Genomic DNA, 9,785 nt, shown 5'->3' with positions numbered 1-9,785 from the left:
ACATTCATACCAGATATTGCTGATAATGGAGTCTCACGCGCAGCCTATTCGAGCCTCCATCACCAGCAGGATGACGTCATCATTTTAAAGGAAAACAGCTCCTTGTTTTTGGACTGGATTGACTCGCTGCAATCCTTTTAGGCTCAGGATTTCTCATGTGATCAATGTCACATATAAGTGAATTTCTCCCAAGCCCATTATAATCATGGAGAAAAACACTTTGCCACTGTTTCCAGTAAGAATATTTTATAGCGCTTTAAAGTTCAACCTCTCAGGTCTGGATTAAAGAGCTGATTTGTTAAATCGGGAACTCACAAAATACCAAAATATCACCACCGGTGGATCACACCTCTCAGATGTTCTTATCTCAGTGCACTGTAACAAAAGCACAAACAAACGCAACCAATAAAATACTAATAAAGTAACAAATACTGGGGCCCATTGCAAACATGTCCAAGCATAAAACCATCTTTCTCTCTCTTAGAGAAAGAAAACAATCCAAACCTCACTGATAAAATCAACCTAGTGTCAAGCAAAACCCAAAAATCAACCAAAACTTCACCAGAAAGTTTTCCTCCCTCCCGGGACAATATTGTGCAGGAATACAGGCACCGTAACTCCTTTTGCACTGACAAAAACATGTTGGATTTACTTGATTCAATAGTGGACACTGGTTGCACACAAAGGTTTTGCTTTGGCAGAAACTTAAACAACTGAGTTAAATCAACACAACCTTTTCATATTCAGTAAAGCTGCATGTTGTGTTCATAAAACACGATTGAAACATGTTCAGATGGAGTAAGTTGAGCTCCTGGAACATTTTAATCCTTCAATTGAAATTGAATGGGTCTACAACAACTACCATCCTCCTATCTCTATCCTGGTTGCAGCAGGGCTGCCTGAAGTGATAGGTTACCAGGTAGGGTACACCCTGGACAGCTCACCAGTCTATCAGATAGAAACACACAGCCGTTTACATTCATGGATAATTTAGCCCAGGACCTTCTTACTGTGGAGCAACAGCACTAACCAGCATGCCAACAATGGAGGAAATACAGGAAAGCTATGATTTCCTGTATTTGAGGCAGAATTCTTTTGTTCTTGCCCTTGACAGGTTAATCCACAATAAATAGCAACAGCATGCATGTGGTGTGTGTGTGGTTGTCTGCCTCTTATAACTCCAGTGATTTTCCTGTAGTTTGAAATCTTATGCGGTGTTGACACAATAATTTGTTGTAAACCAGGAAATTCCCAACTGTGGTAGAAAGCACAGCTTAGCCTTAGCAAATGTTCAAAGAAAAGTCGTCACTTCCTGATTTCTGCTTCACTGATAAATATTGTCACACTGGGGTTTTTGCAAATGATATCAGTGAGCACTGTGTGGCAGCTGGAGTCAGACAACTGAAGCTCCCACAATCAAGACCACAAACAGCTTTCAAAGGAGATTTGAAGCTTTTCTGGCAGCAAGCTTCATGATTTATGGGACTGGAACTGGAACAGAAACTACCTGATCACCAATGGTGAGCTGGCATGGAATTATTTTTATGACATTTTATCAAAGTTATAAATAAGCATGCCCATTAACACATAGTGAGTGAGCATGTTGTCTTCCCACGCAGTGAACAGCGGATGCTAATGTTTTTGTCACTTTTTACAGAGTCAAACTCAAAGTAAGGTCAGTGCTTCCACGCTTTAAACGCTGCACGCTCACACTCTCTCCACACTCGATAGATTATCCATTGTTCATCTGCACACAGCTGCGGTTTTAGTAACGCAGTAACGCAGCGTGCTTACGGGAAAGTAACAGTAATCTAATTACCTTTTTTGCAATAGTAATCCCTCACTTTACTCGTTTCTTGAAAAAAGTAATCGGATTACTGCCCATCTCTGGTTGGAGCTGTGCACTTGTGGGTTCCACCTTGTGTACACGTTTATCTTTGCTGTGTGTACTTGTACCTCTGAGTGGAAGCTGAACTCTTGAGTTCGAGTATCGAAGCATCAGCTGTGACGTTAAAGTCCAAACAGCTCGTTCATTTGACGTGCAAATGAACGAAGGTAACGCCGTTTTCATGTGGATGTGTCACTGAGACACTTTCCACATCCACAGCTCACAAAATGGGAAAACTATAGAAGTATAACAATGAAGAAGTTACTATGTTACGGGTCCCAAGGATGAAGACCTCGATGACAAATATGTTACCTGTAAAAGCAGGTGAAGAGCAGAGTAAGGAAGACACGATGCGTCTCTGCTTTCCTCCAGAACGTGTCTGAGTCTGATTTATTTCACAAATAAATGCTATAAAACACTAAACATGAGCTTTCAATATACTGTTCAGCTGGTTCCTCATTCACATCAATTACATTTACTTATTTCACAACATCAGTGAAATATACTCTTTTTAACTGGTTCAGTTTCTCAAGTTCACACTTCTTTCCATAACAGCTACATCCTTTTATCATATCAATAAACACATCACATTGTCTTCTGCAGTGTCTTACTGGCTAAACAGTTCTATTCAATAACAGCATTGGTGAATACATTACATTTGTTCCCTCCAGTAATTTACTGGCAAAATCACTATTTAGTGCATCATGAAACACAGCTTGTTGAATCAACCCATGAATGCCTCTGTTAGCTACACAGAGTTGCTCAGAGTGCTTGTGTTACACTAGCTAATCTACTCAGTCACTTTAACAGAACTATTAACATTCACATCTCACAGAACTGATTTGATTGGAGCATTACAACACGTTTGCACAGAGCATAGGAGCGCACTGACTCTGCTTCACGAGCGCTCCACCTAACGAGCGGGCTCGCGGTGCGGTCGCGCGGGACACTCCTCTGGTTTTCTCCCGTGTTTACATATAAATAACTTTGGCGGACCGCCTTAACTCTCCCATTCACATTAACGTGGGTAACCATGGTGACAATAAACAACATTTTCGGTGCGAGCACCGTGTACCGACCTGTAAAAGCAGGTGAAGAGCAGAGTAAGGAAGACACGATGCGTCTCTGCTTTCCTCCAGAACGTGTCTGAGGAAGCAGCGGAAGGTGGGCTCCACTTACTGCTCCCCGAAACCCCGGAGCAAGCACCAAAGTTCCGCCCTCACTGCTTTCTAACATAAAATGAATCCCTGTTACATGGATTTTCTATCCTCTTAAAGAAACTGAAAATAAATACATATAGCAATGAAAAATGTCCCGTTACATGAGTGTTTTACACAAAATAATATTCATGTGGTCATTCCCTCACAGGGGTGCCACAACTACACTGCTGTTTTGACAGAGACACAGTGTGTTTATCTAACTTGGCTGAAGCCAAAGTTCTCCAGACAAATTCAGTCTGTTTCTGCCAAGTGTGAACTCACTGGATGAGCGCCAGATACACAGAATCAAAAAGGGATAAATTACTTTTCTTATGTCATGTTCCCGTCACAAACTGGCTCAAGGAGAGGGGAAGCAGGAGTCCACAGATGAAATGTTCCTATAAATAAAGTGGAATTTATTCAAACTTTACCAAAACTTCAACACATCAAATACAAGCAGTTCAGCAGGGAGTGGATGTGTGTTGCATGTGCCAGGTGGATGCAGAGAGAGGCCAGGGCCACGTTCAAACCTGAACACGCTGCACAGTGTTTTGTTCCATTTGTTAGGGATGAATGAAATGCTTCCTTGAAAGGATGTGTGCAGTCACCAGTGGGCGTGGAAGCATGTGCTTTGGTGGGTGTGCAAGAAAAGTCATCCTGTCACACAGCAATGCCTACATAAATCACACCACTCTGCTTAAAATAATAATGTTTAGTGAAGCAGGTGAAGCAAAGGGCTGCTTTTAATAGGCTGGGAGACCCAGGTGTGCTGCTTTAGCTGCTGAGCCTCTTATGACAGAACAGCGGAGAGTGGTAAGAAGGGAGGAGGGGGTCTGGCTGTGTTTGTGAACGATAGATGGTGTAACTCTGGGCATTTCTCTATCAAAGAGACGCTATGCTGTAAGGACATTGAGCTGCTAGCGGTTAGCATGAGACCGTACTATCTACCACGAGAGTTTACACACGTGATTATGATAGCTGTGTATGTCCCGCCCTCTGCTAACGCTGCAGCAGCCTGTGAGGTCCTGCACACTGTAACCAGCAGACTCCAAACACAGCACCCTCAGGCCCTTTTCCTGATCTCTGGGGACTTTAAAGATGATGTAACCATTTAATTATGGTTACATAATTAATTATGTAATTAATTATGCAAAATGCAAAACGCTCAGCTGTGTCTCCAATCAAAGCTCTGTAACTTCAGAGGTGATGTTCATATGTTGACTAATGGTTTTCTTTCATTTTTGATGTACTGCAGAATATTTGTATAAAATCCAGGCCAGGAAAATCTCCTTCATGTGTTTCTGTGTTTTGTCTTCAGCTACGTTGACACAAAGGCCTCTGCTGTGACGCTCACACCTTTGATAAAGTCTGGAGAGTGTCAGCTTCCTGTTTATAGATACAAAAATATGTAATGTTGTGAACTCTGGCCGCAGCGGCGCAAGAAAAAGGAGAATTACGGGAAGCACTCACAACAGGTAAAATCAAAATAACAAAGTAAAGTAGGATAAAATAAAAAACAACAAAAGAACAACACAATATACTTCCCCGTACTGTTACTGCTAACCTCTGTTAACCTAGTAACTCTTACCTTCTAACTGACAGCTGGTCAATAAACGAGCTCCATAAACGCTCCATATTCACCTTTACATGGAATATAAAGGGAAAAGAAGAAACACAGTGCTGTGTCAGCGTTAGACATATAGATATATCCTTGCTTTTAATACATTTGAAGGTGGGTGGGAGAGGTGCTTCTCCGCGTAGTCTACGGTCTCTTTGGGATCGGTAAAGCTTTTCCTCACATCACCATGGGTCACTAACAGCTTTGCAGGGTATAGCAGTCTGTACCTGACGCCAGTCATCCCACGTAGTCTTCCTCTCATATTTGCAAATGCGGCTCTGCGTTTCCAACAGAGGGAGGGAAATCTGGGAGGATGTTTATTTTAAAAACCCTTATACATCAGGTTCTTGTTCTCTGCAGCTTTCAGCAGAATTTCCTCACCAATGTGGTAGTAGTGCAATCTCAAGATGATGGGCCGAGGAAGATGACTTTGTTTGGGATGCTGGCGATTCACTCTATGTGCTTGATCGATGAGTGGCTTCTCCTCGAGAGATAGCGCCTCCGCCAACAGGTGTGAACCAACTCAGTCATCTTGGGTCCCTCTGTGCCTTCTGGTATTCCTGCAGTTCTTAAATGATTCCTCCTGGAGTGCCTCAAGAGCTCCACATCTCTCATCTAACTTCTTTACCTCCGCAGACAAACGCTCCACAGTGGCCTGGAGAGTGGCGATGGTGTCAGAGTGGTTCGAGGCACAGTCCTGCAGTTCAGTCAAAGTGTTATCATGCCTGGCCACGTCGCTTTTTATGTCCGAAATTGAGGGCTGGATGCTCTGGTTCAAGGATGATATCTCGCCTCCTATGGTGGTAGAAATCTCTAATATGCAAGTGTCCAGTGCTAGTTAGTTCTAGTTCTAGTGGTTAGTGGGGCTTTATTTGATGATTCTAGTGTGTGTTACATTGTTGTCATATTGTTGAGTCGCAGAGCTGCACAGTGTTACAGTTTCTGTAGAGTCTGGTATAAGGAACTCAGATCCCTCTGTGAATAATGTTCACTGAAACTGATCTGTAGTTAATGAACTAGTCAGGATTTACACTAGAGAATGTTTCTGCCATTACATGGCCTGTATTTGTAGAGCGCTTTACTCGTCCCTAAGGACCCCAAAGTGCTTTTTTGCCCAAGGACACAACGACCGAGACTGTCCAAGCCGGGGCTCGAACCGGCAACCTTCCGATTACAAGACGAGCTGCCAACTCTTGAGCCACGATCGCCCCACATATTGTTGTCTTTTGTTGCAGACACCAAGTGTTGAGATCCTGTCTCAACCTCCTACATTCTTCCAGCAGGTTACACATTATTTTTTGTATTTGGAATCAAATATATGTGTCAGTTGGGCCTAGTGCAGGGGTCAGCAACCTTTAACACCCAAAGAGCCTTTTGGACCCGGTTTCCACGCAAAGGGTCAGGGTTCGGGAAAACACTGGGAGCCGCAAATACTTTGTGACATCTAAAATGAAGATAACACTGTGTATATTGTTTTTACCTTTATGCTTTGTGTGAACAACTACAGTGTGTTGCTTATGAAATCCATGAAGTGCTACAGAGAAAATTATATTTGATTTATGTAATGAACACATTTTGAGCTCTTAAAGAAATATAACAAAGGAAAGCTGAACTACAATGATCCATGTAGCAAACACAAACTGTTATATCGCCTTTGGGCTTTTGGAGCCTTGACCTGACTTTTAAAAAATAATTGGAAAAAAGCTCTATGCTGCTACAAAATGAAAAATAGATATTTGCAAAATTCTGCCTAAGTATGTATTTTACCTGGTTACTGTGTGTGGCGGGCGTGGTCTGGAGCGCCGCTGCAGGGGAGGCGGACGCACCTGAGCGGCACCCGCAATCACGCCTTAACATCTGTGCTCTCTCTGCTGTTGTTGGTGTGTGTCGGGCTGTGAGCTGCAAAGCTACAGCCGGCTGTGTGCGCACAGCAACCGTGTGTGTAAAGTGGTCAATAAAGAGATGCTGAAAAGCGCGTTCATGCAAACATCGTCGGGTCTGCCGTGATATGTTTACAACGGGACTTCTGCTCCTGAACCTCTGCGCACAGCGTCTGCAGGTCGGGGCTGTACGAAGTCACTTTATCTCTACAGGACTGTAAGCTGTCGTCTGTGAGGCGTGAGCGTGTTTGTTTGAACACAGTTCACGGTGGAGAACAGCTGCTGACATAATGTGGATCCCAAGATCCATAACTGGCCTACCTGGGGCTGAAAGTCTCCATAAATGCAGGCGTTTCGGCGGCTACACCGGCTTCCACGAGTGTGACGCTTATTTTGAGAAAATAATAGAATATAAATGTATTTTTATATTCCAATATCACAATAATCTTCCAATGTAGAACTACAAGTTAAAAAAGAAGTAACATAAATCAAATCCACTTCAGCTAAATACTTCTCATTTATTTCCATCTTACATGCTGTGACTGCAGCCATTCCCACATCTCTGTGAATGGGACTCATGGACATGGATCAGTGGTTGTTGATCAATGGTCCTGAGAATCTGCATAATTAAGATGAAGGAACGGAGCTCCCAGCCCATCGTTCCTGCAGCTGCTTTCAGTCTTTATGCAAATGTCCTGTTTGTAAGACTGAAACCTGCAGCTGAGACTGAAGACGTCACCTGATGATGACGACACGTTTCTCCCACAAAACGCTGCGTCCAGATGAACAGAAGCAACAGACTCACTTTCCTGGATGATTGAGATGCATCAAGACTTCATTGTGTGTTACTTCTCATTCAGCACAGACACATTATTCCTGTTAGGTCATGTCAGCTGTCACTCAGTACAAGCACAACTGTGAACAACACAAACTTCTCTTCAATGTGTCACAGAAACACTAAGTGTGAGAGCCTGTATGACACACAGGACAGACTGTAAGCTCTGCTGGCTGCACAGCACTTTGTAGCAGTTTTCCAACATGTCCTCCACCCGTGATGTCAGTGGTGGGACCCCAGTCACAGCACTCAGCACCACCTCCTTTAAATGGATTTTATAGCAGTTCCTCCCGTTACTCGGTGCAACGCTTCTTAAATGTGTTTTTGCAGGATAAAACACAGCAGGTGGTGTAGAGAGGACGTCAGCTGACGGAGCAGAGGGAGGCAGACTGTGGATAAATGACAGAGTGAGAGGAGAGCAACCATGACAGAAGCACAGGTGTGGCAGATAGAAGTGGCTTTATAGACACTTATTGTCAGTCCTCGTGCATGCTGTGGAAATAAGTGTCTGTGTCATGAGGTGACATGTGAGCTTATCTTTGGTCAATAAAGCTGAACGACCAGTTTTCACTTTGCTTGTTACGCTTGTTTAGTGACGTCTGGGTTTCTGTGGAGCCCGAATTTTGATGAGTTCTGGTGAAATCATCTGAGATCATCTGAGCATCGGTGAAGAGTCAGCAGAGAAAGTGTGGGACAGAAGTTTGCTTTGGACACATGGACTGAAATCAAAAAGTAACAAACAGGATTTCCAATGGACAGTATGGAGAAGTGAAAGTACACAAAGGCTGTGCTGGAACACGTGTGTTACACTTTTTGACAGCTGAGAACAAAACACAATATTTTGCATCATCTCTGCAGTGTCTCTTCTTTCCTCTGCTGTTGTGCTTTTAGCTCCAAACTGTTTCAAATGGTTTGTCAGCAAGCTGACCTCTGACCTCTGCAGTACTAACTCCTGACCCGTACAAAGAGCGGGCGTTTCTGACCTTTGACCTGCAGCTGTATGTCTCTCAGTCTCAGTTCTTCTCTCCGTCACTGATGGAGCAGGTGTAGTTGCTGCTGACAGTCAGTCGTTTGTTTTCTCAGAGTGAGGCTGAAGTCTGAACTGTTCAGAGCATCAGGTCTCATCAACGTGCGCTGCTGTAACGCCGCTTTGTCCTCTGAGATCACCAGGTATGAAACCTGAGTGCTGACAGAGCAGCATGTTCCCCCTCATTCACCTCCACCACCACAGCCAAGGCATGCTGGGAAACTGAGGACACACAGACGGAGAACTGAAGTGTCTGCTGTGTGTTCATCTCAGAGTCCTCACAGGTGACACATTAGCTCCAGAACACCAAGCCAGGTGTTTGAAGCCTGACAGGGATTCTTCCCATCCAGAGGGAGGATTTAGCTGCACAACAATGAACATTAGTGTGTAGTTTAGAAACACAGACTGTGCCTGCACTGCATCTAGTGAAGAAAAGTGTTACTGCCAGAGAACCAGGCTCCTTTAAAGCAGCTGATATTAAGGTTGAAAAATCAACAATAAGCTGATGTAATCAACGTTTCACAAAATGGTCAGCAGCTAAAATCTGGAGCCGTTCTTTGGTGGTAATTAACAGTTTGTTCTTGTTAGCTAATTATGTAATTAAAGGTAGCAGCAGAAGCCTTGTGTTGAAAGCCCATTCACTCACACATTCACACAGTATGTGTGTGTCTGTGTTACACTGTGGACATCCCTTCTGTTGGAGCGCCATCTTGTGGCAGGTTTAAGAAATGTTCTTCTTGTAAATCCAAACTGATGCACCTCCATAGCAGACTGTGGAGGCTTTCAGTGACATGAAGACTTGATTTATACTGTCATATTCTCCTGTTACACAAAGCACAGCACGCTGAACATGGATGAACTGAAACTCCCAGCATCTGACTGAGGAAAAGCACAAATCATTCTCACACTGACTCCTGCTTGATTTTAGATTTGCTTTCAAATCCTCACACTTTCATATGAAGCACTAAATGGGCTCCAGACTGTTTATCTCAGCTTCCTGTCAAACACACTGCTGCTCACACCGAGGCTCAGTTTACTCCTCCAGCCTGGCTTAACCTGCTGTCTGTTAAAAACAGTCCCACACTCCTCTGTTTAATCCTTCTGTCACGGCGGGGTGCGCCGGTGTGTGTGTGGAAACAGGACCCAAAAGCAGATGACGATGAGGAGTAGTAAGGTTTTAACAGAAGGTGAAGCTTTATTGCGATGCCGGCAGGAAATAAACCAAGAGACCAAAACAAACTGGCAAAAACACTAAGAAACAAAAAAACACTAAACTGGCAAGACACTAAGAAACAAAACACTAAAGGTACGAAGACCAAAAAAACTATAACTATAACT

The sequence above is a fragment of the Mchenga conophoros genome, linkage group LG3 (genome assembly GCF_057382185.1).
Source record: "Mchenga conophoros isolate Kocher_MC1m ecotype Shallow Benthic linkage group LG3, M_conophoros_male_GT1.1, whole genome shotgun sequence".
NCBI lineage: Eukaryota > Metazoa > Chordata > Actinopteri > Cichliformes > Cichlidae > Mchenga > Mchenga conophoros.
This window is presented reverse-complemented; position numbering follows the sequence as displayed.